Consider the following 21906-nt stretch of genomic DNA (forward strand, 5'->3'; position numbering starts at 1 on the left):
ATTTGTGATACTTAATTGAAACTTTTATCCCTGAAAAACTGAGAGGCTCCAGGCAGTATCTAGCTACAAAAAAAAAAATAAACCCTATGATTCCTCTATTTCCTTCACAGCCAAAGGAAGACTAGAAGTAAGCAGTGCTAAAAGAAATAATAATCATAAGCACAGACATGCAAAGTTTCCTTAGTCTGTTATTAAACTGTTAAATAATTTGAATCCTTATATCATCATGCAGCAAATTACTTGGAGTGCAGGGTCATTGTCCCATTGCTACTGGATAGTGGTGCCAGTGTAATTAATAACTCCCTCATGGATCCAAATGCAGATACTGGAAAAGGCTTGTCTTTGCAGGTGTACAAATGGAGAAGAGCAAACAAAAAAGTGTTTATCCACACCTCTGAAACAGAAACACAGATTAATCAAGACCTTCTTCCAAGAACACATTTGCCAGAGAGCCATAAGGCCCAGAGATTAATAATTATCCATAACAGTTATAGAGGATGACACTAAGCACTAAGTCCCAGACTCACTCATTTCTCCTGTCTCAAATCCCCTTGCTTTTTCTTTTGCTCTACTTTTACTTTCCTGAGGTTCATGCACAAAATAAAGAAAACTTAAAGTACTCAGCTTCAAACTTCTTATTTATCCAAGTTCCCATAATCAGAACTTGAAAACAGCAAGCTCTATGCCTTTCCATTCAGCACTAACCAGTTTGGGATTTATAGTTTTTTTTTTTAATTAACCCCAAAATCTCTGCCAATATGTAGGGGGGGGAAGGAGATGTATCCTGTAAGGAAGCTGATTAAGGTAAGAGTGAAGATTCATGCAGTTTTTGTGCTCACAACTTTGCATATACAATCAGTAGTCAGGGTTTAGTTTATTGACAAAGTTTGTGGCAGATCAGACAAGGTGTTTGCGAGATACAGGACTTTGAAAAATGAGGTGCAATTCAGCCTTTGAAATATTCCTCTAACAATTTATTGTGGAGCCATAGCTCAAAACCTGCTTGGCCTAGAAATTTCAGGTTTGTTTTATTCAAGAGTCCTTGGCTAGATTCAGCACACAGAAGTACTTCAGATAAGGTCAAAGTCTTATTTACTATATGCTGCCCCACAGTTGGTTTTTGGTTTTTTGTTTATTTTTTCCTCTTCCTTAAGCCATCAAACATTCCTTCAGTCTGTAAAAAGACTAGGACAGGCTCTGCCAGGGTTTTGGCAGGGATTAGTTGCTGTGTGGGGATGTGGATACAGAAACACCATCACTGCTCAATTAGCTTGACTTCCAGAAGATTAATTCTCGCTCCCCAGCTATTCCCTGGGATCCTCACACACTGGCACTCCATTCATTCTCACTGGAGCCACACAGACACCAATACAGAGCCACTCTGTAAAAACTGCATAAGGAAAGGGACTCCTGCTCAGACACAGCAGACATCAGCACAGGCTGCAGCCTCACAGCAGAGGGGCTCCCCAGGACCAGGGCAGAAGATTTCCAGACAAATCTCACACCATTCTAAGGGAGAGAAAAAGGAAAAGCCCTGGATGCAACCTTTGTTACCAAGGTTTTCTACATCACTCAACTGCTTAACTCCAGTTTGACATGGAGGATCCCAGATCTGCCCAGCACAAAATCTGCTGGAGTGAGTGTTTAGAGAGCCCCACTAACTCAGACAAGCTGAAGGCAGGAAAGCTTATCAGGATGAGTACAAATTCACATATTTGATGGTACAGTGGGGTGGGTTTTAGGCTGAGAATAGAGTTTATAGAGTTTAATTTTATTCCAGCTATTATTTAGAAGAACAAAAATACAAAGCCTGCAACTGCTGAAAGAATAACTTCGTCCTGGGTTTATAGATGTTAACTTAGCTTGTTCAAGTCTTCTGCAACAAGAAAGAACTCAGAAGTCCTAGAAGAGTTCCTCATGGCACAGCATATCCACTCAGCATCTGACATTTAGACAGACACATTATCTCAGCTCACCTCTCTGATGTCAGTGCTGCTTTCTGGCAGGCAAAAGGCACTCAAGCTTCTGGAGTCAGAAGGAAAAAATGGAGGGACAGCAACCAGCAGCTCCTTGGTGCCTCTGAGGACACCACCCAGTTCCCCCAGACTGAAAGCCAAGGGATGAGGCACCTCACCCCCAGGAAAGGGAGCAGGGCCCCCTCCCTGACCCTCTTTATCATCCCCTGCTCTAGCACACCCACCAGGCCCCCCCTGCCCCTCATCTCTGCATGCCTGGGCCAGCATTGGCTGTAAATTACCATCCATAGCAGATGGATCCAATTGCTTTTGACCTTACAATTTCAATAATCAGGTAGGCTTTTCACCTGTCATCTACCTTGACAAGCAAATTGATGTTGCAGACTAGGGAAAAAAAAAAAAAAAAACCAGCAAGGAGGAGGGAAAGAGAGAAAAGGGGGTGAGAAGTGACAAGCTTTTCCTATCTTGCCCCAGGTGAGTGTTGCAAATTGGCAGCAGCAGTGAGGGAGTCACCCAGGGCTGCCATGCAATGATTTGAGTATTAACAAGCATCCTTCATTGTTTTAATCCATAATGTATAATTAACCCCTTGGAGCCAACGAGTCTGGGAGTGCTCTTGTAAGGGCTGATGTAAAAGGCAGCATGGCATGCTGCACTGGGAATTCCTAACAGCCCACCATCAAAGGTTTAATCATATGCAATTTATGCCTTTGCAGTTTATTACATATTGGGGCTTGCTGGAACCTCTCCTGTTATCATGCACCAACATGCACCAACTCTGTGTAATCTCCAGTTGAGAGCATTGTCTCAAAAGTGCCCTTTCCCCACAGGAGAAAAAAAAAGCCAACCAATAACAAGGCATTTTTAAAGAGTCTAGACTGTAAATTGAATAGGAGGAGGTGGAGGCTGAGAATGGAAGATATGAATGTAGCTTCTTTAATACAGGAGATCACACATACATAACTTGCTTTAACTCTTGTGGCAGTTTTGGAGCACACAAAGGGATGCCTGAACAGAGTGGTTTGACTTTTCTGGGTGCTAAAATACTTCCATTAAATATGTATATATCACTTTTCCCAGATGGAATTTCTTAATACCCAATATATGCGTTGTAGCAGCAGGTAACAACGGAGAAATATTTATTAAGTTACAAACTCTACAGCAGCTGGCTGTCCAAAGAAAACTGCTGAGACTCAGATTTTATGTAGAGAGTGTCAGCTCCAAGGGACTTTCTGCTCCAAGCTAGAACAGAAAAAGCAGCTTCTCTCCTGCCTCCAATGCTGGTTCTGCACAGGTCCATCCCCATGCACAAGACTGATGAGTGGAGCCTGGGGAAAGTCATGATATCAGCCCAAATTTCTTTGTATTTGAAGAAACAGCAGATTCCAGCCATCTGGGGACATCTCTCTCAGGAGCTTTTTTATGCACTGGTGCTAGTGATGCTCTTTTAAAAGACAAGACCAAAAAAAGCCCCCAGTGAATCCAGAGAGGCAAGATTCTCACAAAATCAGTGAACTCAAGTAGTTAGGATTTAAACATTGTAGAAAATCTCATGAAGATCTCAGTCTGGTTAGCAGTGAACTGAGAGAAACTGAAATATCTTCAGTTCCAAGTCCAGAAGTTAATCACCTGAAGTAGTTTATTTGTTCCAAAGGGTCTGCTGAGACACCTGCACCCAAGAGAGCTCTGCCTGGATCCACAGAGAGCAGGCAGATGACAGGGAGGAAAAACGCAGTATTATGTTACAGAAGAGAAACAAGACAATTAAGTGACTTTATATCACAGGCAATATATATTTAAGTGGCTTTAAATCACAGGCAATATATAACAAAAATGAGGGATGAATTTAGACCTCCATAACTGTCATCCAAGATTATTGGCACAAAGCTGGCACACGGTGGCAGGGAGAAGCACAGAGGAGTCACCCAGAAGTCACGGTGCTAGAAATGATGGATGGCTCCCAGAGAACAAATGCAAAAACGTCACAGGATGTTTTTCACATTATCATCTTCCAAAGGCAAGGTCTCAGTGCAGACAGGGATGCTTCCAAACAGAGAGGATTTACTTGTTCTGCAGCGTACACTGAGTGGTGAGTTTGCCTTTGCTGTAGCAATGCCACTGGAGGAATGTCACCCTCACCCAGGCCTGGGAGTGACACAGGAGCTCCTCCAGTGACAAGAGATACCAGGATCAATACCAGGATCACATGGCAGAACATCTCTGGTGGGAAATGTCTTCTGGAGGGGTGACTCAGCTCTTCTGCTTCCTGGTTTGCAGAGGAAAAAAAGGAGTAAAGGTGGTTTGAAATTATGGAAAACCACCAGCAGTATTGAATGCTTGCATTAAAAAGAATAAAGTTGCAAAGAATCCAGCCAAACTGGCATATTGCTCCATTCCACCCAGAATCCGTCTCCCACATCTCTCCTGTAGGGCTGTGTGTCTTTAAATCTCATATCAGCACCTCATTTCCTTGGGCTGAGGATGTCTGTGCAGTGCCAGCAGGGCATTTCCCCGGTGGGTGCCAGTGAATTATGTGTTCATGGCTGCACAATGCAAGCTCTCCTGGCAGAGGAAGCAGAGGTCACAGAGAATCGCTTGCTGCCGCTGACCCTGCGCCAGGCTCTCACACTGAAGCTGGGGTTCCAGCTCATATCCTCACTTCCCACCCCAACACACCCTCCCTGCTGGATTTACATCAAAAGCAAACCCACTTGATGTAATCAGGGTACAGCTGGAAAAGGAGAAGCAGCACTGGGCTGCTGGCGAGGGCTGGGGTGCTGCTGAGCTCAGCTGGGCTGGAAGCAAAGCCAGCTACTTCTTAGGGGTGGTCTGCAGGGGTTTGTAGGGACCAGCTCATCTCTCCAGTGTTTTATCCACTGCAAGTTGGATTCCAGCTCATCCCCATCCTAGATGTAGCCAAAACAAGTCCACCAAGAGAGAAAAAGACATCTATAAGCTAAAAGCCCTTATTCTGATTTTTGCAAACTTCTCACACATCCTTTTTCCCCACTTTGAGCAGCTACTGTCACATCAAAGTTTGTAACAGAGCTATCCACCCAGGAGCTAATCACATTCCTCACAACCAGGAAGCAATTTGGGCTCTGACTTCTCCATTCTGGGGTCTGTGTCAGCAATCCACTTTTCCCAGGCCATCCCTGGTGTATCCAAACCATCTCCCTGTACTTAGGGAGAGGCCATGATCAGCAACCAGGTGCTAAGAGGAAATCAGTCATTAAACTCGGAATATCCAAAAAAACCCATATCCACTTTAGGATAAGCAGAAGTCCTGTAATCTTGGCTGCTTGGGTTTCCACTGCCAGACACACACACCCAGAAATCAAACATTCCTCTGCACCTCAGAGGAGGGATTGTGACAGAGCAAAAGCAGGTCTGTGGGTGTGTTCCCCAATCTCCCCTTAAGCCCATTCTCTTGGCATCTATTAAGAAATCACTGTGCATTATTAAGATATCTCTTAATTAGCATTAACTCCATTACACTCCAATTTTTTTCATAGCCAAACCAGATCTCTTTACAGCTGCCTAATGTGAATAAATACTCTACCAGATGAACCTCAACCTCACATATCTTCAGCTTGGAAGAAAGTGTAGCTTAAATTTGAAGCATCCATCATGCAGGAGGAGATCTGATACAGAAGCTGTACTTTGCCATCATCTTCTGGCTGCTCCCTGAATGTGAGTGCAATGAACAGAGCTTCAGCTAGAAAGCACCTCCTAGAAAAGGGTATGGAAGCTATTAAAGTTTAAAATGCAATCATGTGCATGGAAGAGAGGTCATTCCTTCATACTGCTTTGAGTTCAAGAAAAAAAGAAAACAGGAAAGTATCTCAGCTGATTAGAAGAGGTCAGTGGAAAAGGACTAGAAAATGGGAGAGGGGGGAGAGATCCCAAAATAGCTTAGCAGTGTCCACATGATGCCTAGAACAAGGAGCAGGGCAGCTTGGTCAGGACACTGCCACCCCAGGCACATTCCTTACCCTCCCTGGCCTCAGCTCAGCCACAGAAGCCAGGGCAGGGCAGGGCAGGGTTACACAGGTGCACACAGGTTTTCTTCAGAACCACTGGAATTTCAAAGTGAAAAATGTCAGGTGAGATGTAGCTCCCATGGAAATAACCACTCACTGGTCAGGGCTGCCCCTTGTCCTTCCCCTGGGTGGAGCTGCCAGCACAGGGCAGGGATGCACAGGGACAGGGGGACAGAGTGGGGACACCTCTGCCACCTCCCCACAGCCTGTCCCCACTGCAGACCCACCCCACAGCCTGTCCCCACTGCAGACCTGGGGGGAGGAAAGGTGAAAACATGGAAAAGACAGAGCTTACCCCTGGAGGACATCATGTGTCCCTCCCCAAAGCTGAGGACAGGCAGGGGGTGGAAGGATGAAATTGAGCTCCCAGGTGTTCCACAAGGGAGCAGGTGAGAAAAGGCAGCCTGATGTATCAATAAAACCAGGAGAAATAGTGCCAGAGGTGAGGAATACCTCACCCATGCCCCATTGCTCCCTTCCTCACCCTCCACCTCCACAAGACTTCTCCACAAATATAGAGGTGTTGTTTTTTAACAGCAAAACTCCAGAAAAATGGGGGAAAATGGTGAACTGTGCCTCTCCAGCAGCACAAGTATCTCCATACATTTTTCATAACATAATTCATTCTTAATCCAGGTCTCTGTCAAGTTCCAATATTGGTTAAGACCTGTGGAAGCAGTAATTTATAAATTACGAACAGTAGCAAACAAACAGCTTTTTCAGCATCTGCCATCTCTTGTGACAAAAAATATATGCAAAGCTCTGGAAATCATGAAGTGTCACTGGAAGAAACATGCCAGGATGACTTTCCCCATCCATCAGAGTGACCAGCACATCTAACCACAGCTCAGAGCAGCAGAAAACAAATGCTTCCAACAAGCTGCTCTGTATTTGCTCTGGTGACTAACAGCTCGGGGGGAGGTAAAATTTGCAAGCAATTTATGAGTGGAAAAAAAAGGTAACACTTGAATATTATTCATTACAAATTATTCATGCTCTTTTTCATGCAAGTAGTCTGCCCATTCATCAAAATTTTTGCTCCATCCAGGGCTGGGAAACAAGCTGTTACTCATTTTTATTTTCTTGTATTGCACTCAAGGTATAATATATGAAGAAAGTCATATTCTAAAGGCAAAGGACAGAATTACAGAGTGGAAAACTGCAGGCAGCAGAGCCGTGGGGCTGCAGGCAGCAATCCTGGGGAAGGGATAATGCTGTCAGGGTAAATCCATGCAGGAAGGTCTACTGCCAGTGGGGAAAAGGCAGCCTTTGGACTGCAGCCCTCCTTCAGCACTGCCTCTGGAGCAGGGTGAGTGGAAAACCTGCAGAATCTGCCATCACCCAACAGAGAGCATCCCAGAAGGCCAAGGAGCCTCCTTGCAGGCGTCGAGGGCCAAGGGCACCCCGAGTCCCCAGGGCCACTGCTCGGGGACACGGGCAGGGCTGTGATGGGCAGAGCTGGTGGCTGGCAGCAGGGAGGAGCAGGAGAGGCAGCAGCAGCACCTGCACCTGCACATGGATTGAGTCATTGCATGTGGCAGGTACCAGACGGGCCTTTGCATGCATAATTATTCAATCTGCATCGGTGATAATTGCCTGGGCGAATCCGGCACGCAGGCGGGTGTTATCCTGGGCTTGTTAGGCTGCTGATAGGGGGGGAAAAAAAAAAAGAAGAAAGTCAGACTTGCTTATGCATTCCTGTTTTGTTGTTTTTCCATCTCATTGATTAAAATGTGAGAGTGAATTTAGCCTTAATGAATGTCAAGGGCTCTCTTGCTGGAAGGAGAACTAGTTCAGGCGGTGCTCTGCAAACTTAGGGCACGGGGCTGTGCCAAGGCAGAGTGCCCTGACTTGCCGAGCTCCAGCCCCACCAGAGCAGGGCACAGGGATGGGAATGCTGCCTCCTGCCCATCCCGTGTGCCTGGGCTGCCCATGGAGGCTCTGCAGAGGGGAAAGCCAAGCCAGGCTGGCCAGAAAGGCCTCGGCCATCAATTCTGCTCCTGGAGCTCCCGGCCCAGCCAGAGGCAGCAGCTCTGCCCTTGCAGAGTGAAATGTTTACCTCCAGCCCTGCCTTTCTGCAGCAGCTGGAAAGTAGGCTGAAACACAGGAAACATGACATCATTTGCCTTCTCCCAGCACAAGATAGATTAGCTCCTTTGTAAGGGGAAGCAGCGGTGAGAAACACACACCCCCAGCAGTAAATTCCACTATTACAGAGACACATTTATTGGGAGATAACAAAAGAAAGCTGCTTCTGCAGTGACTTTTTGGACAGAAAAGAGAAGACATCTATTTTATTCTTTTGAAGTAGATGCTGTGTAGGAAATGGCAGCTTTTTACAGCTGGCTGTGTTTTCAGCTATAGCTTTCCCCAAAACTGCTCCTGAAGCTATGTGCTATATGAGTCACTCCATCAAATAAAGAGCAATAATAAGTTATTGTGAGCATCAGGCTTTTAGATTTCTCAGTCTTCTCATATGAAGAATAAAAATTACCCCCTTCCTGACTTTTTAACTTTGTTGGCCAAACTTTAAAGCTGTGGCTGAAAACCAAGCAAAACTACCAAGTATGCTACTGTAGTGCAACTGGTTTCATGTAGTTCAAAGTCAGCATTCCTGGGTTCATTTCCCAGCTCTACCATGGCCTTTTCCTTTTTTTTTTTATAAAACCCTCATCGAGTCATTTGATGAGTTTCTCCTCTGAGAATAAACCTGTCCTGAAGGACACCAGGAAGTGCAGGAATTCATACCAGCAAATTGCTTTAAATCATTCTTTGCTTGTATAGAAAGCCAAATAAATAATGAAATTAGTTGCTTCTTCCTGAAGAAATGAAAATTGCAGGTAAATGTAACCCCCATGGCTGTCGTATCCAGCAGTATTTTTATGATAGAGTGCAAAGCTGGTCAGACCAGGGCCTTTGACAGGTCAGCCTGGGTTAGTCGGGTTAGTTCTGGGAATATTTCACAGATTTTCTGCAATTAGGTACAAAATGTCCGTCCCATCACCCAGCTCCATGCCTGCAGCTCTGCTCCCCAGTGGCTGGGATGGCTGGGGACAGGAGGACGTGTCCTGTCAGGGACTCTGCAGGGAGGACACACGCTTTTGGCAGCCTTGTTTGTCTGCAGCAGCTGATGTAGCTCCAAGCCTTGCTCTTCACACCCAAACAGAGAAAGGAAACACCTCTGTGTGCCTCTGCTGATTCCCACAGTGCTGGGGAACCTGCCAGGAAGGAGTTTTTTCCGAGAGGGCAGATCCTGGCGAGGTCTGATTTCTAGCTGGGAAATGCATTATGCATCTGGTACCTTGGGGAATCCATGGAGAAGGCTGAGAGAGGCTGGCAGTGGGTAGCTATTAAATATATTGCAGCTATTATTACTGTTGAGAAGGCAGGCACCAGATTATGATTGAGGGGGGCTGAAGAGAAGAAATGCAAGCAAAATACAGGCATCACATAGGGAATTAATCCGTCTTCAGAAAGTAACTCAGGGAAATGCAAAATGCTGGTAAAATGAGCTGGGACAGGCAGTTTTTCTGCAAATGTTTCCACATTGACCCCTCCACCTGCTCCTCAGGCACCATCAGAGCCCCATTTTGCACTACAGTGGAATGGTTAAACCCAGCAGAAACGCAGCAAAAGCAAAGGTTATGTGCTCAGTGTGAGATTCCGCAGCCAAAAGAGCTCATTGACTCCAGGGGTCCCTGGGTCAGGGATTCACTCCTACAGATTTGGTTGGAGCTATTCTGGGAAGGATGCTGGCTCCTGTTCTGCTTGTGCAGCCAGGTGTTTTTGGGAATGCCTGGCACCAGGATACCCTGTGAAAACTGGTTCTCAGGGGTCAAAGTGCCATGTCCCCGAGGACTCTGCAGTTTGGAGGAGGGAGGAGGTGGTCTGGGGGCAGGAGCAGGCAAAGTGCAGGGCTTTCTTTCATTTCCTGCTTTTGGCAGCATTACTTCCTTAGCAATAAGAATTAAGGCTATTCTAACCATTTTAGAATTAAAGACTCCACCCAAAGCCCAGTGAGGAGGGAAGAGAGATTCCCAGCGAGCCTGAGTGTCAGCCCACAGTGCATGTTGCTCTCCTGATTTATTGGAGACTGAAGCTCAAACTCCCATGGGATCCCAAGCAAAGAACAAATGAAATTAAGGCTGCTGCCTTTGGAAATCAGATTTCAAGACAATTAACTGCTGCAAAAAGCTTGCTGTTCACATCACAGTCCCTAAGACTACAAAATTCTGCCTTTAATTCCACAGAGGTGCTGCAGTAGTTCATATTTCTGTTAATACAAATAACTCTTTCCACCCATAAATATCCCTCTAGCTTCACCCCTCAGCATTTTCTGTTAGTGTCCTAGGTCTGCTACCAGGAAAGCATCCTTATTATTCCTTGTAAAGATTGTCATAGGAAAGTAGATAGCACATGATCTAAGTGATGTACTGATGGGAAGTAAATCACTGCATTCTCACTTAAAATGTGATGGCATTCAGGGCTCATGTCAAAATGTGGATCTCTCTGTGCATGGGGCGATGCAGACTTCCAGCAGATAACCCCTGTACAAAAGGCAGAAGGAATTGGAATAAAGGTGTGTTGAAAGCGCCCCTTTTATTCCATTTTGTTGAAAGAAGAAGAACTTTAGACGTGTTCCCACTCCTTTCTTCTGAGGAAATCAATGGGACTATTGTCACCGTTTTCAAAAGAAGCAAGATCAGGCTTTTCACTGAACACACCAAAACAGAAAGGAATACACTTTCCCTTCCCTGGAATACTGCTGCTGTTTGGCCAGCCTGCCTGCCCTGCAGAGACAGGTAATGCTGTGCCAGCTGCAGCACACTGGGACATCACAAAAGCCAATTACACTGAGAAAATTCAGTGTATGGGATTTTCCAGCAGCCAGACCCAGCTCTGATGGTCAAATCCGTCTGGATGGCAGAACTGAAGATAAACATTTGCCACCCACCTCCCTCCTGCTAGGGACAAGCAGGTAGATGGAGGCTGAGCTCTTCCCATGCCTTTCTCTCTCAGAACTCTACTTCCTAGGGAATTTGGAAACAAAGCTGCTTTTATTCCAAGCTAGACTGGAAGTTCCCCAGAGGAAATGTCATTTATGCTGAAGCACATGCCAGGCTGCAGTGTGGCCCAGCCCTCAGTGGTGGAAATCCAGCGCTTCCTTGGCTGGAGCAGAGCACAAGGCATCTGTTCTGTGACACACCAGCAATCTGCCAGCTGCAGCCTGCTGTTAATTGCATGGGCTTTTGATGAATGAACCACTGACTTTATCAGGTGCTTCCCCAGGACAGCTCTGTGTGCTCCTGCTGGAGCCCCTCAGGAGGGCTCACACTCCACATCCTGCTGTGGAGCAAGGCAACATCCCTGCTCAGACACAGCCCCAGCAGGCAGGAGATGCAGGAGCTCTCCAGCTCTGAGCTGCAAATCCTCCTGTGCCCTGGAGTGTGGGGTCAGCAGGTGGCTGAGGTGTCCCCCAGGGCTGGGCAGGTGTCCAGAGCCAGAGGGTCCCTCAGACAGCTCCCCCCACCCCCCCTTGCAGTGTCCACGTACTCTGGGTCCCTGGGGTGTGATGAACCTGCTGCTGAAGGGTTCTCCATGGGACAGCCCCACTCTGTGCTGATGGCCAAGGACAGCACAGCTCTAACCAGCCCTGTGCTGCTGACAGCCCTGTGCTGACCACCCTGCAGCTCCCCAGGGCCCTCACCAGCAGCTTTCCCAATGCTTCCTCAGCATTCCAATGGGCTCAGCAACACAAATTAAACATTTTTTCATCAGGCTGGGCTGGCCCTGGGCTCTGTGGGCAGGCCAGGGCTTGTGAAGGCAGCACCTCTCTGCCTGCAGGGTATCTGGTGCTGCCTGTGGCTTCTCAAATCAGGCGGGGATTTCATCTTCCCTCCAACTTCCTTTGAAAAACGCAGCCCCGAGGTTTCTCTTTCCCTAGCTCGCATGGAGGGAAATTCGGGAGAGGAACTGAGGCAGTCAGATTTACCTCCGCAGGGTTTTAAGGATCTACCTAGACCTACATCCTCCTCCCTTCACCACAAAGGGGAGGAGTGATGTTCCACGTGCTCAAGTCCTATTCCCCATTTATCTTCTCATTTCCAGCCCTGCAAACGAGTACATCTGCCAGGCTGCATGCAAACAGAGCCGTGGGCTCTCTGGCCAGCAGGAACCTATGACTACTCATTAATTGCTTTACACCACCCTACAGAAATCCATCAGCATCTGCTATGCCCAATCTCCTTGCAGGAAAGACATATTTGGACTTCATTTTTCAAAAGAAGTTTCTGTGTGCTCTGCCACTGTTTGCTATGCAAATTTTGGTGTTAATTGCACCAAAATGAGAAACATATTACTTAAATCAGTGCACTCCTCAGATGGGCATCAGTGCGTGTGTGTGATATTCTGCCAGATGTTATTTTATTACTGCAGTTTAATACCTAACCATCTGCTTCCTTCTTATTTTGTCATGGTTTGTATTCTCCCTGGGACCTCTTTTCTGTTACACTGGCTTTTATCATCTGCATTATGTATTAGTGTGGCCAGGGCTAAAGGCTGGCTGTACCCAGACCACGGGATTTGAGCAGAGAAGCAAATGAACAGCAGATCATTAAAGGAAGAGAATGGAACTGATACTCCAGTTGGATCAAAGAACAAAGTTGATAACAAAAAGATAAAATCAGAGTTGAATGCTCGGGGATTAGCTATAGTGATCCCAACTCAGACAGAGCGTGCTAGGCTCTGGCAAACACCTTGCAACCTGCACCACCTTGTAGCTCAAAAATACTCAAAAAATATTTAAAAATAATATTTTACAGCCTAGGAGGCATGAATTGGAAAAAAATGTATTTTATGCACCTATTGGAAATTGCCTTTTTTTTGCTCCTTTCTCTTTCCTGGCTATTCAGTGCCGCAAATGCCCAAACAGACAAAAAGAAGAGACAGGAGCAGGGATTTTAGCTCCATTTCCCCCTTGCTTGTACCATGTTACAAATTTGAGCCCTGGCAGCTTGAGGGCACTGAGATGCAGCACAGCAGCTGCACAGCTGCTCACACTGTGGCTGCACGAGGGAAAGTGAGAACAGAAGGCAGTGGAAAATGGAAGAGAAATGATGAACACTCCCATATTTCAGGACAGTACTGTAACAAAAACCAGGAGAAGGAAAAGCCCCATTAAATATGGATGTTCTCAGGGGACTGCCCAAACACAATGAACAACAATTGGAATTACAGGATGTTAGCCATTCCTACCTGAACTGCTTCAATCCCACTTCATAAACCAAGTTCTTCATTGACAGAAAAGAAGGTAAATACACCATCTCCTAGCCACCCTGCAGAGGTTTTTATCAAACCTCATTTTTGTCAAACAGGGCTGTGTTTCACTGCTTATGATATTGGCCCTGAGTATTTCCCTGATGCACTTTAGGATTGGTCCAGGGAAGGGAAGATGTTAAGCCAAATAGGCACAGGGGAATAAAAGTAAAAACAGCAGTCAGATAGAAAATCTCATTCTTATTTCTCTTGCATTTTTTTTAGACAACTAGAGAATGTTTATCATTTTTCTCACCATTTACATGGAGATGTTTTTAAGGGCTTAATGGACCACCAAAATCCAGGAGCCTTTCCCAGGTTCAGTTGAGGTCTTTGAGGCAGTTTAACATTCCTGCTCTGGAGAGGAAATGAGATAGTTCAGATAATTCATTTTATGGACACATAAAGCAATATTTTCAATAATTCTGTCTAGTTTTCAATTTTATTGTCTAGTAAGAGATAATGAATAAAAACAACCAGACCTTTTTGTAAGTAAAATTCCACTGACCACACGTAAAATTAACCAGTACTTCAGAGCCTCAAAGCATCATACAAATACAAAGTGTTGGTAATTTTCCAGTAGAGAGCAAAAAGTGCAACATTTATGGGAAGCACTGGGAGCACAAGGTATAAATCTCACTGGTTTGGGGACCATATTACACCAGGATTGTGTCCTGGCCATGCTATCCCAGTTTGCCCAGTGGTGCTATAACTGTTGTGAACATTGCCCTGTAAGGCCATAAAACAAAACCAGTTGTGTAACAGTAACCCATTTCTGGCTCCCTTTCAGTTAAGAACAAATTTAACTTTCAATTGATTAGGAATTAAAAGCATGGCAGGGAATATAACCCAAATGCACTGCTCAACGGGCAACAGACCTGAGCACCAGAAGCTCCTGCCTCCAACCTTTAAAGCTATTAACCCTGGCATGAATTTTTATTTAGTGTTAATTAGGGGACTGGCAGCAAAAATCAATTAATTAATTACATCTCAGATCCACTGGAAAGCATAATGGAAATCAAAGAGAGTTAGGTTATCCTGCCTCCATGGAAGAAATGCTGCTGCACAGCCCTGGGTGATGGCACTCCCTGTTTCTTTAAAATAAAAGGTGTTAAAAACAGAATTAAAAAAAAAAAAAATAAATTATCTGAGCAAGATCATTTCCCCTAGCTGGAAATGCCAAATTCCTCCTTGACTTGGCCCATCTGTCAAGGGCTCCTGCTTTCAGTTTTGCCTCTGGAGCTCTCTAACCCTGGGGATTTCTTGCAGCAGTCCTGCAAAGCTCCCCCTGCCCCTGCCAGCTTACAGAGCACCACCCACACCCAGAAGGTCCAGAAGGTCCCCAAGGGAGATGCTTTGCAGGGCTCAGAAGGAGCCACCAGCACGTGTCACCATCTCCCTGCCACATCCCTCACGAGAACACGCACATTTGGCTATTTCATCTATTTCAACTAAATTATGTACGAGGTTTGGGTTTGCTTGGGTTTTGAATGCCCAAGGTACAATTAGCTAACTAACATGGCTGGCAGTGATTAGTGGGTGCTAATTACAATAGAATTCCTGTCAAATTACACGGTGCATAAGTACAGCCTGACAAACTAGTTCAATTTTTAGGGAAGAGGGGGTGAGTGGAGGGGCTGGCAGTGCCGGCAGGCGTCTCCAGCATTAACACTCTGCCCATCTTGCGCTGTGTTTCAGGCAGCCAGCTACCACAGAGGGCTTTTTATTTGGGCAGGACAATGACATTTGTCCCTTATGACTTCAAGAGACAAAAACCAAGAGGTGAGCAAGCGAGTGTGTTTGTGGTGGGCATCGAGAGCCGCCCAGAGCACAAAACTCCTGCTGTGACAGCTTGAAAACCTTGAATTTCATTACAGGGACGCTTGAGAGCAGCTGGTGAACAAGGTCCTGAGTGTCCTAGTTCCGAGTGTTCTGATGGAGTTAATCAAGAGGTGGCAGGGCCCTGGCTGTGTTCCCTGCCAGCCCAGGAAGGTGCTGGTGCCAGAGCCCTTTGCTCTGGGAGAACCAGGCAGAGGGAATCGGCTCCACGAGCCTCTGCCGACGCTGCTGAGCCCATTTATCAGTGCCACCACAGAGAATAAATATTTATAAATGGTGTGTCAGTTCTAATGTGATAAATTATCTCCAGTCATCACAGAGATGGTTCAAGATGTGTTAAGCTGGTTTTAAACATTTGGCTAAGGAAATGTCTGAGAGTGGAGTTGAAAGAGGAGGAACAAGAAAAGATCCCCACGTGTGCCAAGAAGAGGACAAAACGTACCTGTTTGACTTTGTACCGCGCTCCTGGGTTTGTGAAGTGCAAGTAACCTGTCGAAGTACATTAAAACTCTCTTGACTTACCCCAGTTTATTGTAAATATTACAGCAAATCCATTGTAAACAGCAGCAAGAGGCTTTTGGGAACCCATTAATCAAAATAAACTGCTCTGGAAAATGCCTCTGCTCAGCTTGTTTAACTAGTGCTGCAGCTCCATACTGCATAGCTGATTTCAAAATATACAATTTATTGCCTTGGATGTCTTTGCTCAGAGCTAGAACTAAATTCCTCTGGGTACTTTAACATACAGTTAATCAAAGCACAATGCCACCCCTATCATATTTACAATCTGGCAGGCAATTAGTCAATAATAAATAAAATGCATTGGAAAGACAAATGATATTACTGTGTATGTATCAATGGGCTTATAGGCTCAAAAGATTTATCAGTACCACCGGAGAGAATAAATATTTATAAATGGATGTGTCACTCATAAAGTGATAAACTATCTCCAGTCATCACATGAAGAATGCATATTTTCAAGTTGACATACTTTATTATCTACCTAATCATTTTTCAAAAGGTGTTTTTCAACTTTATTAGCCGTACTTAACAACTGGAGGAACTTATTATCATCATCACTGAATTGAGGTTGTGCAGCAAAGCCCCACTCAGGATTTCCACTGCAGCTTGTACAGAGAGAATAAAAAATTCCCTTTCTGCTTTGGCCCCAGACTACTGAAAGACCTGCAAACCCTATTTCTGTGAGTAGAACCACTTTAAAAAGATTAAAACCCATAACCTTCCCCCAAATAAAAATTTCAACATTCACGATGTTTAAATTTCAAATGCCACTGACATACAGATACCAGAAACCCATTGGGACTCAAACATTTTGATTAGTTCTACCACAGTTCCCTGCTGGGAAGGAGCAGGATTTGAAACATCAGTACAAAAAAGTATTTTCCCTACAATTCTTTTCTCACCATCTCCAAAAATAGGAGCCCTGTTTATACCCAGTCCTGACAATCTAAATGAGTGGCTTACAGTGTCCAAACTAAGGATGTGTTTTAAAACCCACTGATTTTTTGTGTAAATATTTAAATAAGAGTACTTTTTAGGAAAGTAGCTTGTGTTAGCAAAAGTGTGAATGAAGTTGTATTTGCATAAAATTTAAGCCAATATAACTGCATCCACACACAGAAATGTTCACAGCAATCACAGAGCAAACCAGTAATTCTTTTCTGCTTACATCCTCACCAACAGATCATTAGCTAATGATTAACTCAGCCATATTTATTTATAGAACTTTGATTTTCGTCTTATTATATTATATTTGATCGACTGAAAATATGGAGTGGCTACATTCTGACTTATCCATGCAACTGTTTTAGGGCCATTAATAACCCAATAACGAAGCTTTTCTTGAGAACTAGAAACACCAGGAGCTTGGTCCTTGCCTGAGCCCAGGCAGACACCACATGCTGCGAGGACAGATGTTTGGATGGCTGCTGCACCTCTGGGTTTCCCTGCCCCAGGGGATGGAGCTGTACTTGGCTTGCACATGGAAGCTCGTGAGTAAGCAAAGGAAACTGGATATTCTCCACGTTTGCAAATCCACCATGCCAGTTAGACCTGATAAAATTTTAAATGCTCCCTTGAATGAAGTTTTTTTTTAAATGCTGCCGTTGTTATCCCACTCATTTTACATCGGAGTTTGGCAGCAGATGCCATTAGCGAACATTCAGTGTCAACAGTGTCATGATGTTGTTCTCAGAGATGTGTCAAGTACTGTAGCGTGATCTTGTTGCATTTAAAATTAACCACAGCAGTGAGACTGTGCCAGTGTCTTGCATTAGATCCAGAATGAAGCCAGCAAACGTGTCAGGTGCACAGAGCGTGCTTCAAGGATAAACAAGCAACAAAGGAAAACTCCTTTCTTCTGCTGCTTTTTTCTTTCCAGCACATCTTGTCACACAAATTAATTGTTAGAGAAAAGTCTTTCTTCTGCTCTGCTGTGCTGAGGAGCCTGCCTCTGCAAGGGGAGAGGAGCGGTGGTGGCCAGCCAGGGGCCCCAGAGCCCTGGGAATCCTGTAAGGCAGCCACTTAAGCCTGGGCTTAGCTTGCTTCTCATTCATTATTCTCCACAGAATCTTCAGAGGCAAGACAGGAATTTAGATAAATCACACAGATCTTGTTCCCTAGGATAAGAAAAAACCCGTTTATTTTAGAAATGTGGTGCCCAGGCCATGTTAGTTAACAGATCTGACTAAATGTGCTTTTTTTCCCCTGACGTAGTCACAGAGTTTCTCTCTGCAAGTCATTTCTCTGTCTAAATCTTCAGTTTCTTGGAAACCACATGACTGATGGTCCTGACTGCTCGAGCTTGAGATAATCTATTGCACTTCAGCTGCAGAGTTGCCCACTCAGCGTTACACACGGCTCTGGTTTGCACCACTTGTTTTACGAGGTATAATACCAGCCTTATATCCTTTGTAGCTGAAATGCTGACAATTTTTTTTCCTCTGTGATTCAGACCAGGGGAAAGAAATGCATTTGTTGAAGTGAGAAATTCTCACATTAAACCACTTTAACCTTGCTTATTCACATGAGAAGATTTAGGATGGAATCCCTGTAGCGCACATGCAGGACCAGGGTTGAGGCAGAGACCTGACATGTCAAACACTGAGATCAGTTTGCCCAGAGCCACCTGGGGCTGCCAGCAGGACTTGTGTGTGACCCAGGGCCTTTGGCAAGTCCAGTCACCTTCAAAGCTTTTGAAAAAAGAACAACTCTGTTCTTGTTTCACAGCAGAGTGATGGAGACCTTGCCTTCCTAATACTGCTTCTTGCACAACTGGGGTGTCACTCCATCATCTGCTGGAAAAGCTGCTGCAGCCAGGTCACCTCAGTCCTAGGGCCCAGCCCAAAGACCTGCCCAGCTCCTGGGAGTGCAAAGGAGAGCTCACTCCCAGGAAAACCCTGTTGCTTTCATCCTGGGCACGGGCCAGGCTCCCCCATGGGATGGGCAGTGGGGCAGGGGGCTCCCAGAGCCACATTCTTCCTGTGTGAGCAATCCCAGCCTTGCTTCATCTGCCTGGGATGAGGCTCAGTTGCTGTCTGACCCAATGGAGATGTTTCCTAGGGATGAGAATTTTTTTTGAGGGCTTGCAATAAAGCAAACTGCTGGAGGCAAAATAACAAAACTGGGAGTATGAGCTCTTCCAGTGGGTCAGCTGAAGCTAATGCTTTGAAAACAGCAATCTTTCATCCAGCTGCATTTCACCAAAACATTTCCAAGACAGATACCAAGCGACCTGCAACAAATCACCCAGGAACTTAGGTTAGAGCTGAAATTCCAGGAAAATCTGAGTGCAGGGAATAGTGGCTGAGCTCATACGTGGGAGAGCAGACTTCTGCTGTGCAAGGTTATTCTGGTGTTCAGTAACAGGGGGGGATATGATCTTTCAAGTTAGAGATTTCTCAGCTGAGGGTGGCTGTTGAATAAGCTGACACCAAGGCTCAGAAGGACATTTGAAGGAGCTGACTCCTTACAGCAGCGTGCCACAAAACTGGCATTTTATTTCTAGCAGTCGAGCAAAATTGCAAACAGCTGGCGGATCTTTGGAACGTTTTAAAACATTTCTTTCAAGGTACGTTATTACTTCCTTAAAAATAAATACACATGCCATGCATTCCCCCTTTTGCAGATACAGTGAACGTGGATCCCAAGCACCATCTATTAGCTGTGCTACAAAATCCCTGTGCTACAGTGGTGGGACTCAAATTTAATTCTCTTTTTTTCCCTGAAGCCTGGTAGTCCCCCTATACCAGGTGATCAAGTGCATATGGTAAAGGAGGAGAGGGTGATCACAGAACAGTTGTGTTATTATTGTTCTCTCCCTCGTGGGGCACAGCCCCTCAGCAGAGCATCCCAACTCAGCAGGGAACCAGGAGGGGTTTCTAAAAGGTGACTGGAAAAACCTGATTACTTTATGCATGAGGGACTTGTTTCAAACACTGCTGTGAGGACTCCCTAGAGGTCCTAAAAGCTAAGGATAAATTGCAAAAGCTGCTTTCTTGCACGTGGAGGGAGGAACTGATGACTGCTCTGCTCAATTCCCGATAGCAAAGGTCAGGAATAGAAAGGCAAAAATTAAAATCTCAGCTCACAAATTGTCTCCCTGTGTGAATATTTTGCCACCAGTTAACACTTACTGCTGCCTGTCCCCAGATCCTTCCTGTGCCTCCCTTCATCTGTCTCTGCTGAGAACACAAACATCCTCTCCACCACACAAGGTCATCTCCATCCTCCAGGCGAGGCCCCGGTCTGCTCTCCCTCCCCAGGGTCTGCACTGCACCAGGCTGCATCCTTTGCCTCCAACACTTCCACTGCAGTGGGAACCAGATGGAAACAGCCACAGACAAGGGGAGGCGACCCTCCAAGGCGAAGGGCAGGGAGTCAACAGCGCACAGCTGCTGGGAATGCTGAGACCGCTGGGGATGAGGCGCTGCACTCCGTGCATTTTAACACAGGCTCTAATTGAATTCATTATGAGAACCACATCCCCACATCATCTACACCATACGGTGTTTTGCAGCTGTGGTCATAATTCAGCTTCATCAAAAAACCTGCAGTGGTGAAAAAAGAGTGACAGCAGCGTTGTGTCACTTTCTCAAAGGCTCTTGTCAGGGTAGGGGTAACAGGCAAGTACGTGCAAAGTCAAGAGCAAAGTTGGGGACTTTGATTTTCTTAATTTTAATGGCAGTTTTGACATATCACAAGCTCTTTTGAATATAGATACAATAAGAAAATAAATTAAATAACAATGGAAGTGCAAGGTCAGTGCTGTGGATGTACCTATGGGCTGTGTTACATCAGTGACAGTTCCCAGACTGAGCAGCTCCAGGATTTGTTGTTGTCACAAGGCCATACCACATTTGGTCCCACTTGTCTTCCCTCTTCTCCATCCCTTCCTCTGCTCTCAGAAAACAATATGCAGCAAGAGAGACGTGTTGGATACCAGGAGTGAGTCCTGACAGTCCATGTGCTTTAGCAGCTGTTACCTTGGGATAATGAGGTCAATTCTTTCCAAAGTGAACTTCATAAAGTCGCCGTTCTGTCTGGAGCGACACGTAAGGACGTCACAGCAGACCTCCTACAGACTTGGCTCAACATGTGACACATTTCCACAGATTTCAGTTAGCTAGGGCCTCACTGAGTTCTGCATCCATGTGCCCAGGCAAGGACATTCCAGGGGATTTGGGGGCTGTTCCCCCCTCACAGGGATGAGCATATGAGGGGCAGGTGGGTGGATGTTACAGGACCCTTTAGGGGGCAATGACAACAGTTTCTCTTTTCCATCATACAACAACTAAACACTGGTATTCACTTGACAATTAATACCAGTTAACTTCCCCTCTTTCCTAGGGTATCAGTCTCTAGAGACCTCCCCTGCACTGTGCACGTGGGCACACTTGCACACACTCATCTATCTAAAATAACTCCTGCTTGATCCACACCATCTAAAAAGCCTCACAAGCAGTGGCCAGGAGTCCTTTCTTTCTTTATCCTATAATAAAACTCTCTTCAGCAAGCCAAAGAACAAAACCTCTGGAATTTCATCTTGGCTGATCATCCCTCTTTCTTCTCCCTGTCTCAGAAGTGCTGTTGTTCCCAGCAGCTCTGCCTTGCCTTAGGCGAGGGTCTCTTTAGGAGGAAACAGCAGTTCTCTTAAATTGAGAGGGGGAAGAACTGAAAAAAAAATCGGAGGTTTGGCAGGGCTTAGATCTGAAGCTTTGGTATGAGTCTCTCTAAAGACTGAGAAAAGGAAATTTCACAGAATGGGTGTTAAAAACAGAACAAAATCTGTAATCAGTCTAATTTGATAACCAATTTGTCACAGCCATGCTCTCACCCTTGCTTTTGAAATGAATGTTGTTTGGAGACAAATGTCAGCAAGCCAGGCTGGAGTGTGAAATCCATCACAAGCACAGCCACCAGATGTGTTGGCTTTATGAACTTCGGATTTCCTGAACCTCTTGGTTAAAAAGCATCTGTCTCTTTTACTCAAGATCAGGAGTGGTGAATTCAGCAGCTAATAATCAAGTCAAAGTTGTTTATTGAGAAGTTTCTTATTTCTTGGGAAGTTTCATCAGATAAGGTTATTTATCATGGACTACATGCTCCATTCAAGCAGTTTGAAACTTTCCAACAATCTTTTGGTTCTCAGATTCACTACCTGGATGCAAAATACTCTAATGTGATTATCATTTCCAGGTGTAAATGTTCAGTAA

General features: G+C 45.3%; 2 long non-coding RNA genes across 3 annotated transcripts; one reads left to right on the top strand and one right to left on the bottom strand.

The window, feature by feature from the left end:
• Nucleotides 1–2353: 2353 nt before the first annotated feature.
• On the bottom strand, nt 2354–5977 carry LOC111936783 (uncharacterized). Of its 2 annotated transcripts, XR_015277651.1 has the most exons (3): nt 5539–5977; nt 4688–4882; nt 2354–4242 (listed from the first exon to the last, which is right to left on the bottom strand). It is a non-coding gene; the product is annotated as an uncharacterized LOC111936783 (long non-coding RNA). The 2 variants fall into 2 exon arrangements; XR_002868326.2 differs by lacking the exons at nt 4688–4882; nt 5539–5977 and adding an exon at nt 4438–4579.
• Nucleotides 5978–14940: 8963 nt separating this feature from the next.
• LOC147649897 (uncharacterized) lies at nt 14941–16707 on the top strand. The gene is made up of 2 exons (XR_015277652.1): nt 14941–15115; nt 15211–16707. It is a non-coding gene; the product is annotated as an uncharacterized LOC147649897 (long non-coding RNA).
• Nucleotides 16708–21906: the final 5199 nt, after the last annotated feature.

This window comes from Cyanistes caeruleus, chromosome 18 (genome assembly GCF_971803275.1).
Source record: "Cyanistes caeruleus chromosome 18, bCyaCae1.hap1.1, whole genome shotgun sequence".
NCBI classification, from domain to species: Eukaryota; Metazoa; Chordata; class Aves; order Passeriformes; family Paridae; genus Cyanistes; species Cyanistes caeruleus.